Genomic DNA, 16626 nt, shown 5'->3' with positions numbered 1-16626 from the left:
GGGCTCCGCGTTGGCAGTCAAACGGGTCCGGATAGGTGATTGTAGCCCAGGAGTGACTGGTAGCCGATGTGAGCAAGACCTTTAAACAGGTCAACATTCACAAAGCAGCGGGGCCAGATGGATTATCAGGACGTGTACTCAAAGCATGCGCTGACCAACTGGCAAGTGTCTTCACCGACATTTTCAACCTCTCCCTGACCGAGTCTGTAATACCGACATGTTTCAAGCAGACCACCATATTCCCGGTGGTGCCCAAGGAAGCGAAGGTAACCTGCCTAAGGTAACATGCCACGTTGGTAGCCGTGAAGTGCTTTGAAAGGCTGGTTATGACTCACATCAACAGCATCCTCCTGGATACCATAGACCCACTCCAATTCGCATACCACCCCAATAGATCCACAGATGACGCAATCTCAATCGCACTCAACATTGCCCTTTCCCACCTGGACAAAAGGAACATCTATGTGAGAATGCTGTTCATTGACTACAGCTCATCGTTCAACACCATAGTGCCCACAAAGCTATTCGCTAAGCTAAGGACCCTGGGACTAAACACCTCCCTCTGCAACTGGATCCTGGACTTCCTGACGGGTCCCCAGGTGGTAAGGGTAGGCAACAACATGTCTGCCATTCTGATACTCAACACTGGGGCCCCTCAGGTGTGTGTGCTCAGTCCCCTCCTGTAGTCCCTGTTCACCCACGACTCCAACACCATCATTAAGTTTTCTGATGACACAAAAGTGTTAGGCCTGATCACCGACAACGATGACAAAGCCTATAGGGAGGTCAGCTGCACCATCAAGAGCACTGGTTGCATCACCGCCTGATATTGAAAATGCTCGGCATCCGACCATAACACGCTACAGAGAGTAGTGCGTATGGTCCTGTACATCACTGGGGCCAAGCTTCCTTCCATCCAGGACATATATACTAGGCTGTGTCAGAGGAAAGCCCAAAAAACTGTCAAAGACCCCAGTCACCCAAGTCATAGACTGTTTTTTCTGCTACCGCACGGCAAGCTATACCGGGGTGCCAAGTCTAGGACCTAGACGCTCCTTAAAAAGCTTCTACCCCCAAGCCATAAGACTGCGGAACAATTAATCAAATGGCCACCGGACTATTTACATTGACCCCCCCATTCATATTTTACACTACTGCTATGCTGTTTATTATCTATGCATAGTCACTGCACCCCTACCGACATGTACAAATTACCTTGACTAACCTGCACATTGACTCGATACCGGTACGACCGGTATGTAGTCTCGTTATTGTTATTTTATTGTGTTACTTTTTATCATTTTTTACTTTAGTTTATTTGGTAAATATTTTCTTAACTCTTTCTTGAATTGCTTTGTTGGTTAAGGGCTTGTAAGTAAGCATTTCACGGTAAGGTCTTCACGTTGTATTCGGCGCATGTGACAAATAAAGTTTGATTTGGTTGTGATTTGAAAGGTCCGTCATTAATGAAGGCAGGATATTCCCTTCAGGACCCTCTGCTGATGAACTTAAGCATCAAAGCCTTTAGGTCAGTTTTAGTAAATCATCTCGCTCTCATTAGCCTACCTCAGTAAGTACACAGGCATTTCTCTGGCCAATCAAAACAGGCAGACCTTTTCTCTACATTTAAGTGTTTCTTAACGAAAAGGTCTCCTCAGGAACTCAGAGGTTAGCAGACGTTCAAAGGCTTTTGATTGCCTTCAATTATCCCTAATCATCCTCTATCAGGGTTTGGTGATAAAAACCCATACCTCACCATGTTTTAATGAGGGAAATCACCAGTTTAGGGCCTATTGGAAGGTACCATCTAAAATATAGATTTTTGCCAGTTGGAACGCAACCAGCTCAGTTGACACACCGGTTTCAGTGTAGATCACAGCAACTGTAATATTATCCTGGGTGTCAAAGCTGAGAAATGATCAATTGCTTCTTTCAAATTCATCTCTCCTTGACTGTAAATGACATCCCTTCCCTTGGGACTGACAGGTGAAATTGAATGAGAAAAACAAATAGACTGAACCATACACAATGGACTGATGTGGTAACATTAAGAGAAGCAGGGACATCTCTCGTGCCAGTAAAAAGTCACTGTATGAAAGCTACCGTATGAAAATTACCATATATACATCAGCGTTCCTACAAAATGAACATGCCAGAGAACAAAACCAATAGAAACGTGTCAAATTTAAATTACAAATCCACCGGGTGAAAAGGGATGACAGGCACTCTCATAACCTGTCTTTATGACAGACGTGACAGAGATGTATTGCATTGACCTCTTTACATTAAATTATTTATCATAGGAGGGGGAGAAATGACAAAAAGGTAAAAGCTGCCAGGCGGAATTTCTCTCATTATTTAATCACGGTAGTAGTCATTGCGGTAAAGGAAGAGCATGCTCTACTGGGGAATCACAACTGTCACTTCAAGGACAACATAAAGGGGGGAGATGGTGGTGAGGCAACTTTCTCCACGTCAGGTCCGATAATATGGGCCTTCATCGTCTTAGCTGCCATGTTGAGGGGGCTTTAAATCTAGGTTAACAAGCACAGAATAGATCCACCCTACATTCGTGGTTAAACAAGTAGCAGGCGTGCTGTTAGCGACTGTGCTCTGCCGAGGCCACAGGATTGATGTCTGTGATGGGACTTATGTAGCACAGCTTATTTTGCTCTTGAAATGACTGTTTAAAGACTGTTTGATGAGTTCCTCTGGGTGTACATGCAGTGACGCATCTACTTTATTAAAGAACAACATACACAGCAGAAATCACCCCTGGAGAACACAACCAAATGTATGAAATTGATGTTATTTTTTTCTTAGTAATCTTTTGCTGCAGATCACAAGAAAGAGTGATGCAAGGTGGAAATTACAATGATACTGCTAAGATGAGTATTTGGCTATAATAGGATTATAAGCAGTCTTCCGAAAAACTGTTTTGTTAAAATATATAATCTAGCATCCTCCCCAACAAAAATATGCAAATCCTCTGTTATAAAGCCGAGGATTTATAGAGTAAAAGCAACTAGAGTTCAGAAAACAAACTTCATTTCCTTGACAAACAATCAAAGTGCAATGTCTTTAGCTCCTGCTTTTCAATTCAAGATAAACATATTGGATGAGAGACTCATGTCAGTGAGTTTTCCCGTTGTTTGCCTCACCAATTCAACATGTAACATGCGCAAGAATGCTGTATTGACAATATGTCAGTCAACTACACTAAGGATTTGTCATCGAAGTAAGGTCATCTTTCACCAGGCAGGAAAAAAACACATTGCTTAATCCAGGAATGGGGAACCGGCGGCCCACATTTTGTAGGCCCTCCCCCAACAAAAATAACTCAGTCGGGGTCTCAACTTACTGTTTCGAGTTAGAATAGTAGTATACACAAGGTGCAATTTTGAAATTGGATTGTGCATCAGCAGTTTCTCTCTTGTTATGTCAGTCACTGATACTTTTTGATTGCTAAGTTAGTTTAGTAGCCAGCTATCTAAACTTCTTATCATGTTAAAAACATGCAAACATTTCTCTCTACCCGATGGAAATATGTGTAGAATTGCAGATATCTCTCCGCTGTCAAGAAGGGGGCCACTAAAATGTTTTGCTCGATTTGTGTGAATGGGGGGGTGTGGGTATGCAGACCCGCGGGCAACTGTGGCCCCTCATGATTTCAGATTGTTTGTGGCCCCACTCCCTTCAAAGTTGCCCAGGGGGCCACTAAAATGTTTTGCTCGATTTGTGTGAATGGGGGGGGTGTGGGTACGCAGACCCGCGGGCAACTGCGGCCCCTCATGATTTCAGATTGTTTGTGGCCCCACTTCAAAGTTGCCCAGGGAGCCACTAAAATGTTTTGCTCGATTTGTGTGAATGGGGGGGTGTGGGTACGCAGACCCGCGGGCAACTGCGTCCCCTCATGATTTCAGATTGTTTGTGGCCCCACTCCCTTCAAAGTTGCCCATCCCTAACTTAATTTTTCAATGACGGCCTAGGAACATTGGGTTAGGTTGGCAGAACGACAGATTTGTACCTTGTCAGCTCGGGGGTTTGAACTTGCAACCTTCCGGTTACTAGTCCAACGCTCTAACCACTAGGCTCCCCTGCTGCCCCGATGGCAACTTCTATGTGGAGTGTGAAGAAATAAAGATATGCATATAATTGAAAATATGTTAATGTTTAAAACTTTCATCAGTCTGACTAGCTTCACTATTTTTTTCTGGTCTCAAAAACCTTTATACATTTCATACAGTTAGTTCAGTTAAGACACAATCTGCCTTAGAATGGGGAAAGACCACAGTACAAACAAGATATGAACCACTTTTCAAAGAGGAATGACTTGCGGTGTAGGTTAGCAGCACAGCGCTGATAAACCATGCTGAGAAACCCACAGCTGTACAGATGTCATCTTTGAAATTAGACAACAGAGACAAGAGACGGCTGCTGGGGTTTGGCACAGGTGTAACCACAGTAATATGAGACGTGTGAGAGGAAAACTGTGGATCTTTACTAGAGCGTACAGCCCACCTCCAGACTTGTTTTTCATTGGGAAGACAGACTAACATGGTGAGAACCTCTGAATGCCATGATAGACAGCCCATATACACTGGGGACTGTTACAATACACATTTGATCATCAATTGCAGGGCAGGTCTGCCAAAGACAGAAAAGTCATTTTTTGTCCAGCCAATTACCACCTGGCCGTGCTGCTCCTCCAGTTTCAACTGTTCTGCCTGCGGCTATGGAACCCTGACCTGTTCACCGGACGTGCTACCTGTCCCAGACCTGCTGTTTTTAACTCTCTAGAGACAGCAGGAGCGGTAGAGATACTCTTAATGATCGGCTATGAAAAGCCAACTGACATTTACTCCTGAGGTGCTTACCTGTTGCACCCTCAACAACCACTGTGATTATTATTATTTGACCATGCTGGTCATTTATGAACATTTGAACATCTTGGCCATGTTTTGTTATAATCTCCACCCGGCACAGCCAGAAGAGGGCTGGCCACCCCTCATAGCCTGGTTCCTCTCTAGGTTTCTTCCTAGGTTTTGGCCTTTCTAGGGAGTTTTCCCTAGCCACCGTGCTTCTACACCTACATTGCTTGCTGTTTGGGGTTTTAGGCTGGGTTTCTGTACAGCACTTTGAGATATCAGCTGATGTAAGAAGGGCTATATCAATCAATTTGATTTGATTTGATTTGACGTAATGAAGAGACTTACTTTACCAAAAAGCATTCACTTGTTTAAAAATAAGTAACACTACTTTTATTAAACCCCTCAGACTACAACAGTTGCCAGTGAAACAAATTGAGATAAACTTATAAGGAGAATTACCATCAGGTAAACCTCCATGCAGGTAACACCAAACTATTACCAATACAATCCAGGTCTTGTCCAGCCAATTACCAATTGTGCTTCAATAGTGCCACGCCTATCCAAGCATTCATTTCCCTTTCACTATTCAACAGATTTAGGACGTGCCAATTTAAATGGAAATCGCGGCAAACAATTTCATTTTAGGCGTTTTAATTAGTGGGTATGATAAGATAACATCTTTAATTTGCATGGGGAGAGGCAGTAAATCGTGAAATTAGTTCTGTGGGTGCGGTGCATGGCCGGTCAGACTGGCAACTGGATCGGGAGTTAAAGTCAGTGGGCTTGGGGAGGAGCAGCGAGCCAAAACTCTATTAGTGCCAACCGGATCCACTGTATCACACTGACAAAAAGGGTCAGCCCGGGAGAGGTTGAGCGGCACTAACCACTAATACTCCGGCAATAATGTGTGGAGAGTGACCGGCCGGAACAGGGAACACAGCCACTGGGCCGGGGCCCAGGAGGTCTAAATAAGTTCCCCTAGTGGGGTGCAATCTCCACTTATTGGTGGTAACAGATGTCACACAGTCTAGAGTAAATCATTGACATTGATTACAGTCTAAATTTCTTAACATTTACTCCATTTGAATGTGATTTTACTTTCACAGGAAACCGAGAAAATCGGGAACATTCCCAGAACATTAGCTAAGATTGCCATTAAGGTGCCATTAACCTTTTGTGACTAGCGGGCAGTGTTTTCATTTTTGGAAAAATAACGTTCCCAAAGTAAAAGGGATATTTTGTCAGGACAAGATGCTAAAATATGCATATAATTGACAGCTTAGGATAGAAAACACTCTAAATTTTCCAAAACTGTAAAAATATTGTCTGTGAGTATAACACAGACACAGACATATTACTTCCGGCGCCGACAGAGATGGCCGCCTCGCTTCGCGTTCCTAGGAAACTATGCAGTGTTTTGTTTTTTTACGTGTTATTTCTTACATTAGTACCCCAGGTCATCTTAGGTTTCATTACATACAGTCGAGAAGAACTACTGAATATAAGATCAGCGTCAATTCACCATCAGTACGACCAAGAATATGTTTTTCGCGACGCGGATCCTGTGTTCTGCCTTTCACCCAGGACAACGGAGTGGATCCCATGCAGCGACCCAAAAAAACGACTCAGAAAAAGAGGGAAACGAGGCGGTCTTCTGGTCAGACTCCGGAGACGGGCACATCGTGCACCACTCCCTAGCATCCTTCTCGCCAATGTCCAGTCTCTTGACAACAAGGTTGATGAAATCCGAGCAAGGGTAGCATTCCAGAGGGACATCAGAGACTGTAACGTTCTTTGCTTCACGGAAACATGGCTCACTGGAGAGACGCTATCGGGGGCGGTGCAGCCAGCGGGTTTCTCCACGCATCGAGCCGACAGAAACAAACATCTTTCTGGTAAGAAGAGGGGCGGGGGCGTATGCCTTATGACTAACGAGAAATGGTGTGATGAAAGAAACATACAGGAACTCAAATCCTTCTGTTCACCTGATTTAGAATTCCTCACAATCAAATGTAGACCGCATTATCTACCAAGAGAATTCTCTTCGATTATAATCACAGCCGTATATATCCCCCCCACAAGCAGACACATCGATGGCTCTGAACGAACTTTATTTGACTCTTTGCAAACTGGAATCCATTTATCCGGAGGCTGCATTCATTGTTGCTTGGGATTTTAACAAGGCTAATCTGAAAACAAGACTCCCAAAATTTTATCAGCATATCGATTGCGCAACCAGGGGTGGAAAAACCTTGGATCATTGTTACTCTAACTTCCGCGACACATATAAGGCCCTGCCCCGCCCTCCTTTCGGAAAAGCTGACCACGACTCAATTTTGTTGATCCCTGCCTACAGACAGAAACTAAAACAAGAGGCTCCCACGCTGAGGTCTGTCCAACGCTGGTCCGACCAAGCTGACTCCACACTCCAAGACTGCTTCCATCACGTGGACTGGGACATGTTTCGTATTGCGTCAGATAACAATATTGACGAATACGCTGATTCGGTGTGCGAGTTCATTAGAACGTGCGTTGAAGATGTCGTTCCCATAGCAACGATTAAAACATTCCCTAACCAGAAACCGTGGATTGATGGCAGCATTCGCGTGAAACTGAAAGCGCGAACCACTGCTTTTAATCAGGGCAAGGTGACTGGTAACATGACCGAATACAAACAGTGCAGCTATTCCCTCCGCAAGGCTATCAAACAAGCTAAGCGTCAGTACAGAGACAAAGTAGAATCTCAATTCAACGGCTCAGACACAAGAGGCATGTGGCAGGGTCTACAGTCAATCACGGACTACAAGAAGAAATCCAGCCCAGTCACGGACCAGGATGTCCTGCTCCCAGGCAGACTAAATAACTTTTTTGCCCGCTTTGAGGACAATACAGTACCACTGACACGGCCTGCAACGAAAACATGCAGACTCTCCTTCACTGCAGCCGTGGTGAGTAAGACATTTAAACGTGTTAACCCTCGCAAGGCTGCAGGCCCAGACGGCATCCCCAGCCGCGCCCTCAGAGCATGTGCAGACCAGCTGGCCGGTGTGTTTACGGACATATTCAATCAATCCCTATACCAGTCTGCTGTTCCCACATGCTTCAAGAGGGCCACCATTGTTCCTGTTCCCAAGAAAGCTAAGGTAACTGAGCTAAACGACTACCGCCCCGTAGCACTCACTTCCGTCATCATGAAGTGCTTTGAGAGACTAGTCAAGGACCATATCACCTCCACCCTACCCGACACCCTAGACCCACTCCAATTTGCTTACCGCCCAAATAGGTCCACAGACGATGCAATCTCAACCACACTGCACACTGCCCTAACCCATCTGGACAAGAGGAATACCTATGTGAGAATGCTGTTCATCGACTACAGCTCGGCATTCAACACCATAGTACCCTCCAAGCTCGTCATCAAGCTCGAGACCCTGGGTCTCGAACCCGCCCTGTGCAACTGGGTACTGGACTTCCTGACGGGCCGCCCCCAGGTGGTGAGGGTAGGCAACAACATCTCCACCCCGCTGATCCTCAACACTGGGGCCCCACAAGGGTGCGTTCTGAGCCCTCTCCTGTACTCCCTGTTCACCCACGACTGCGTGGCCACGCACGCCTGCAACTCAATCATCAAGTTTGCGGACGACACAACAGTGGTAGGCTTGATTACCAACAACGACGAGACGGCCTACAGGGAGGAGGTGAGGGCCCTCGGAGTGTGGTGTCAGGAAAATAACCTCACACTCAACGTCAACAAAACTAAGGAGATGATTGTGGACTTCAGGAAACAGCAGAGGGAACACCCCCCTATCCACATCGATGGAACAGTAGTGGAGAGGGTAGCAAGTTTTAAGTTCCTCGGCATACACATCACAGACAAACTGAATTGGTCCACTCACACAGACAGCATCGTGAAGAAGGCGCAGCAGCGCCTCTTCAACCTCAGGAGGCTGAAGAAATTCGGTTTGTCACCAAAAGCACTCACAAACTTCTACAGATGCACAATCGAGAGCATCCTGGCGGGCTGTATCACCTTCTGGTACGGCAACTGCTCCGCCCACAACCGTAAGGCTCTCCAGAGGGTAGTGAGGTAAAAAAGAAATATTGACTAAAATGTTGTGCACAACATCTTTAACAACCACCACAGAACATTCCCCAAAAGTTATCATTAGGTTTCCACGTAATGTAACAACACAATGTGCTGGTAATGTTTTACAAGCAAACCAAAATTGGTTCTGTGAAAGTTCTTAGAAAATGTGTTAGGTCGTGGCAAATGTTCTCATTAATGAACACTGTCCATTTGTGGTGATGATTACAGAATGTTTGCATAAAACATTCACCTGATGCTGCAAGAAATATCCTTTAAGACATTTCATCTGTTATTTAAAGGTTCCCAGAATGTTTAATTAGGTTGTGGGAATCATCTGGTGGGAATATTGTGGGGACATCTGTCGTGGCTGAATCAGAATTAGATAGGTAACATTGATAAACAAGATGTTTCATTTACATAATAATGCTTATGTGAGATATTTGTCATTAGGATGTTTTATTTTGGACTATACTGTTGGCAGTTGCAGTTATCTCTTCTCCAGGGCTTAGTCACTTGGGGCCCAGAGAGGGGAGAGGTCAGGCTTGTCTTCATATGTCAATGTATCTGTTAAACCATGTGATGCTATGAAGAATATCAGAAGGGGAGGAGGACAGAATGGAGGCTTGTCTTCTTATTGGAATGTGTCTGTAACTATTGTATGTCTCCTCTGAGGTTGCCCTTATCTTGACCTAGTATATGACCTAAGAGGCTCACTGTCTCGGTGAGCTTGTCCAGGAGAGATTGTATTTGAGATGGGAGTATCTAGAATTGACAATTGATATATGCCATTGGATGAGCTAATATTTTGGTCCTAAGTGGTACCAAGAACGAGATAAGAATCTTGTCTAAAGACACCAAACTGAACAATAATTTATAGCTAATGCTATCTAGCTATGGGATACTCCTCTTTCAAGTAAAAGGTTATTTGTGTAATGTTCCTAAGATCTGTTATTCGTCATATGAGTTGAGAGGGGTGTGTCTTGGCTATAAATGATACTAAGAATTATTTGGTAAGCACTCTCAGAGAATTCATTTATAGACACTGAATTGATCTGAGAGTCACAGGGCTATGGTGAAGCTCATATATAATTAAAGATGGACTTCATAATATAACTCTGACGTGTGTGTGGTTTGCTCTCTCAATGTTTAGTAATACAGGAAATTACCACGACACATCACAAAAGATATGTTCCCAAAAAACACAATAACTGTCAAGTTATGCAGATCATTCTTCAATGTTTGTTTAAGGGCGCAAAAAAACATTCACCTGAAGTTACAAGAACGTTCCCAGATCACATTGTATTCGTCGATAACAAACATTGGGGGCTGAACAAGAGCAGTGTTTGTGAGACAAGGGTGGATCCCGAAGGGGCACGGGCCCCGTTCTTAAAAAAAAAAATGTCTGTAGAGTCTGAATGGTTTGAGCTACAAATTATTAAAAGCTATCTATGAAAAGCTGAGACTCACACACACACGCCCGCATGCATATGTAACATGTCTTGCTCTAAGATGCTTGCAAGTTACAAAAGAGTCGTTAGAAGGTAAGGAATTGTTCTACATAAAAGATCATAGGGAATCCCAGGACAGAGTGTCTATCACAGGAGGTTGGTGGCACCTTAATTGGGGAGGACAGGCTTGTGGTAATGGCTGGAGCAGAATACAGTGCCTTGCGAAAGTATTCGGCCCCCTTGAACTTTGCGACGTTTTGCCACATTTCAGGCTTCAAACATAAAGAGAAAAACTGTATTTTTTTGTGAAGAATCAACAACAAGTGGGACACAATCATGAAGTGGAACGACATTTATTGGATATTTCAAACTTTTTTAACAAATCAAAAACTGAAAAATTGGGCGTGCAAAATTATTCAGCCCCCTTAAGTTAATACTTTGTAGCGCCACCTTTTGCTGCGATTACAGCTGTAAGTCGCTTGGGGTATGTCTCCATCAGTTTTGCACATCGAGAGACTGACATTTTTTCCCATTCCTCCTTGCAAAACAGCTCGAACTCAGTGAGGTTGGATGGAGAGCATTTGTGAACAGCAGTTTTCAGTTCTTTCCACAGATTCTCGATTGGATTCAGGTCTGGACTTTGACTTGGCCATTCTAACACCTGGATATGTTTATTTTTGAACCATTCCATTGTAGATTTTGCTTTATGTTTTGGATCATTGTCTTGTTGGAAGACAAATCTCTGTCCCAGTCTCAGGTCTTTTGCAGACTCCATCAGGTTTTCTTCCAGAATGGTCCTGTATTTGGCTCCATCCATCTTCCCATCAATTTTAACCATCTTCCCTGTCCCTGCTGAAGAAAAGCAGGTCCAAACCATGATGCTGCCACCACCATGTTTGACAGTGGGGATGGTGTGTTCAGCTGTGTTGCTTTTACACCAAACATAACGTTTTGCATTGTTGCCAAAAAGTTCAATTTTGGTTTCATCTGACCAGAGCACCTTCTTCCACATGTTTGGTGTGTCTCCCAGGTGGCTTGTGGCAAACTTTAAACGACACTTTTTATGGATATCTTTAAGAAATGGCTTTCTTCTTGCCACTCTTCCATAAAGGCCAGATTTGTGCAATATACGACTGATTGTTGTCCTATGGACAGAGTCTCCCACCTCAGCTGTAGATCTCTGCAGTTCATCCAGAGTGATCATGGGCCTCTTGGCTGCATCTCTGATCAGTCTTCTCCTTGTATGAGCTGAAAGTTTAGAGGGACGGCCAGGTCTTGGTAGATTTGCAGTGGTCTGATACTAATTCCCTTTCAATATTATCGCTTGCACAGTGCTCCTTGGGATGTTTAAAGCTTGGGAAATCTTTTTGTATCCAAATCCAGCTTTAAACTTCTTCACAACAGTATCTCGCAGATGCTCTCTGCGCTTTTAACGGACCTCTGAGACTATCACAGTGCAGGTGCATTTATACGGAGACTTGATTACACACAGGTGGATTGTATTTATCATCATTAGTCATTTAGGTCAACATTGGATCATTCAGAGATCCTCACTGAACTTCTGGAGAGAGTTTGCTGCACTGAAAGTAAAGGGGCTGAATAATTTTGCACGCCCAATTTTTCAGTGTTTGATTTGTTAAAAAAGTTTGAAATATCCAATAAATGTCGTTCCACTTCATGATTGTGTCCCACTTGTTGTTGATTCTTCACAAAAAAATACAGTTTTATATCTTTATGTTTGAAGCCTGAAATGTGGCAAAAGGTCGCAAAGTTCAAGGGGGCCGAATACTTTCGCAAGGCACTGTAGGTAGAAAGGTATCAAGTACATCAAACGTATGGTTTCCATTGGTTTGATGCCATTCAATGTGCTCCATTCCAGCCATTGTTATGAGCCGTCCTCTCCCCAGCAGCCTCTACTGGTGTCTATAATACTGTAATTAGCTCACACAGTCGCTGTCACAAAGTCCAAACTCGACACAGTTGTCACTGACTAGTTGGATAACCATTTCCAAGTGAGAAAACCATTTCTGTACTTACAGCTTGAACCTTTTTGGGATAGGGGGCAGCATTTTCACTTTTGGATGAATAGAGTGCCCAGAGTGAACTGCCTCCTACTCTGTCCCAGATGCTAATATATGCATATTATTATTAGTATTGGATTGAAAACACTCTGACGTTTCTAAAACTGTTTGAATGATGTCTGTGAGTATAACGGAACTCATATGGCAGGCAAAAACCTGAGAAAAATCCAACCAGGAAGTGGGAAATCTGAGGTTTGTAGTTTTTCAATGCTTGGCCTACCAAATACACATAGAGATATGGATACTTCCTACGGCTTCCACTAGATGTCAACCGCTCATGAGACCTCTTTGAGTCAGTGGTCTGGCAGAGAGCCTTTGTCTCATGACGCACGCTCCCGACAGAGTTACTTCGCGTTCCAGTGCTTTTCTGAAGACAAAGGAATTCTCCAGTTGGAACATTATTGATGTTTTATGTTAAAAACATCCTAAAGATTGATTCCATACATCGTTTGACATGTTTCTAAAGGACTGTAACGGAACTTTTTGAGATTTTGTCTGGATGAAGTGTCTGCGCCTCATGAAGATGGATTACTGGGCTGAACACACTAACAACAAGTGGCTATTTTGACATAAATTATGGAACTTTATAGAACAAATCAGTCATTTATTCCCGAACCGGGATTCCTGGGAGTGCCTTCTGATGAAGATCATCAAAGGTAAGTGAATATTTATGGTGTTGTTTCTAACTTTGTTGATTCCAAAATGACGGATATTCCTCTGGCTGTTTTGGGTTTTGAGCGCCGTTCTCAGATGCTTTTTTTTAATGCTTTTTCAGTAGTTTTTGTTGAAATCTGACACTGCGGTTGCATTAAGGAGAAGTCTATCTTTAATTCTGTGAACAACACTAGTATCTTTTATCAATGTTTATTATGAGTATTTCTGCAAAATCACCAGATGTTTTGGAATCAAAATATTACTGCACGTAAAGGCGAGATTTGTGGATGTAAATATGCACATTATCGAACAAATCATACATGTATTGTGTAACAGGATGTCCTATGAGTGTCATCTGATGAAGATCATCAAAGGTTAGTGATTCATTTTATCTATATTTCTGCTTTTTGTGACTCCTATCTTTGGCTGGAAAAATGGCTGTGTTTTTTCGACTTGGCGGTGTTCTAACATAATCATATGTTGTGCTTTAGCTGTAAAGCATTTTTGAAATGTTTATCTTTCATTTGCTGTATTGTACTTGTTAATTAATGTGAGAAAGTTACATATAAAAAAATAATAATAATTTCTCGCGCTGCCTTTTCAGTGGAATGTTGTCGAGCACTAGAAAGGTCAATATATAAAAAAAATAATTATCAGATTTTTGCTTTGACAGACTTTTTTTTAAAGACAACTGTCAATACAAATCATGAATGCAACTGTTTATTTCACTTCATTATGAGGCTAAATATAAGGGCTGGACATGCAGATAAATTAAAGTCTGATAAATTAAAGCTGATGTTGCTGGGGTCTCGGGACTGATACGGTTAAAGGTTCCCAGAATGTTTCATTAGGTTGTGGTAACATTGTGGGAACATTTTTTTATTTTTTATTTTATTTTTTATTTAACCGTTATTTAATTAGGCAAGTCAGTTGCCTAACTCCAATAAATATTTATAGAAAGTTAGCAAAAATAGATAAGATCTTGCTACCATGGAAAGGAAAATACCTGTCTATTTGTGGAAAAATCACCCTGACTAACTCTTTAGTCATATCGCAGTTTACCTATTTGCTTATGGTTTTACCTACATCTAGTGACCTGCTTTTTAAATTATATGAACAAAAAATAATCCATTTTATTTGGAACGGCAAGCCAGACAAAATTAAACGGGCCATTTGTATAACGAATATGAATTCGGAGGGCAGAAATTATTAAATATTAAAGCATCAAAACTCTCACTAAAGGCATCATTCTCTAGTAAATTGGTAATAATGTGTTCAAGAAGGGCCTTTTTCCCTTTATTCAGATTACACCTGCTCACTTTCGGTTGTTTGAAAAGGAAATAATATCCAAAATATCGTATTTTTTAAAAAACAAGCCTTAGAAAGTTGGTTGCAATTTTAGTTTAATCCACCTGAAAAGACAGAACAAATAATACAACAATATAAACTCAAATATACTAATTGATAAAGAAAATGTTTAAAAAAGGTATAATTTTAGTGAATTGTATCATAAATAGGACTGGTGGAGTTGCATGTCATACATGCAGCTAACACAGACACATGGAAATGTCTGCTCAACCCAAAATTACAACCAATTAATTGCTGCATTACCACAGAAATGGAAGAGGCAAGTAGAAGGGGAAAAAAGGAAGGAACTTGTATGTCGGCCCTGTATTAAAGAACATAAATGGTGAAAGAAAAGTGTGATAAATAAAAACATAGCAATTTCATTTAAGGAACAAAAAACTGACAGATGTGCCATATAAATTGCAAAATAGTTGGGAAGAGATTTTCGATGTACCCATTCCATGGCACATGGTTTATGAATTGATACGCAAAACAACGCCGGATTCAAAACTTCGAATTCAATTTAAATTGCTATACAAAATTCTTTCAACCAATAGAATATTATGTATATGGGGGATACAATCTTCCCAGCTCTGCAGATTCTGCTGTGAGGAGGCAGAGTCATTAGATCATTTATTTTGGTATTGTCCATATGTAGCTCGTTTTTGGTCACAGGTCCAGGAATGGCTGAAGAATTGCAACATTTGCCTAGAACTAACGCTGCAGATAGCAATAATGGGTGACCTGAAAAACCATAGTCAATCAATCAATAATATAATTATTATTTGAGCAACAATGTTTATTTTTAATTCACAATCTGTAGAAGCTATGAAAATAGAAAGGTTCAATACTTTTGTGAAGCATCACTGCACAGTTGAAAAATATATGGCAAATAAAAATCCAAAATGGATGACATTGAGAGATAGATGGGAGGGGTTGAATGGAGCTGAAGGGCGGGACTAATAACAAGATAACCAATGTAAAACATACGGGGTCTGTAAAATGTATATAGATTCAGAAATTTTGTGAAATAGCACAGTTACAAATAGAAATCAAACTGGATGGACATCAGAAATAGAGGAAGGACTAAAAACAAACCAAATATAACTATTGTAAAATAGATATATATATTTACCCCAAAATATATGGGGGATTGGAAATGATGCAGACAATTTACATTGATGGAAGCAACATTATTTACGCAATATAAAGCTGATTCTCCCCTAAAAAATAAAAATAAACTAGGCAAATAAATTCATCTTTGGGCTGAGATCCCGCTAACGGGATCGATATGACAACAGCCAGTGAAAGTGCAGGGCGCCAAATTCAAAACAACAGAAATCCCTCAATTAAAATTCCTCAATCATACAAGTATTTTACACCATATTAAAGATACACTTCTTGTTAATCCCACCACAGTGTCCGATTTTACAGTGAAAGAAAACCAAACGATTATGTTAGGTCTGAGCCAAGTCACAGAAAAACACATAAATTTTTCCAGCCAAAGAGAGGAGTCACAAAAAGCAGAAATATAGATCAAATGAATCACCAACCTTTGACGATCTTCATCAAATGACACTCATAGGACTTCATGTTACACAATACATATATATTTTGTTCGATAAAGTTCATATTTATATCAAAAAGTTCCAAAACATCCAGTGATTTTGCAGAGAGCCACAACAATTTACAGAAATACTCATAATAAACATTGATAAAAGATACAACTATTATGCACAGAATTATAGATACACTTCTCCTTAATGCAACCGCTGTGTCAGATTTCAAAAAAGCTTTACGGAAAAAGCACACCATGCTATAATCTGGTTACGGTGCTCAGAGAACAAAACAAGCCAAACAGATATCCGCCATGTTGTGGAGTCAACAGAAGTCAGAAATAGCATTATAAATATTCACTTACCTTTGATGATCTTCGTCAGAATGCACTCCCATGAATCCCAGTTCCACAATAAATGTTTGTTTTGTTCGATAATGTCCATTTATGTCCTCCTTTTGTTAACGCGTTTGGTAAACAAATCCAAACTCACGATGGCGCGTGCAAGTCCAGCGGAAAGTATGGACAAAAAGTCCAAAAAGTTATATTACAGGTCGTAGAAACATGTCAAACGAAGTATAGA

The 16626-nt window shown here is 41.7% G+C and overlaps 1 protein-coding gene across 1 annotated transcript in view; it reads right to left on the bottom strand.

Annotated features, from left to right (window-relative positions):
* The window catches only part of LOC139418081 (double C2-like domains, beta), a 282128-nt gene that overhangs the window by 249841 nt on the left and 15661 nt on the right, over positions 1-16626 (bottom strand). The window lies entirely within an intron of this gene.

Source organism: Oncorhynchus clarkii, chromosome 10 (genome assembly GCF_045791955.1).
Source record: "Oncorhynchus clarkii lewisi isolate Uvic-CL-2024 chromosome 10, UVic_Ocla_1.0, whole genome shotgun sequence".
Classification (NCBI taxonomy): domain Eukaryota; kingdom Metazoa; phylum Chordata; class Actinopteri; order Salmoniformes; family Salmonidae; genus Oncorhynchus; species Oncorhynchus clarkii.
Note: the sequence above shows the minus strand (reverse complement) of the source record. Positions and strands in the feature narration are given on the sequence as shown.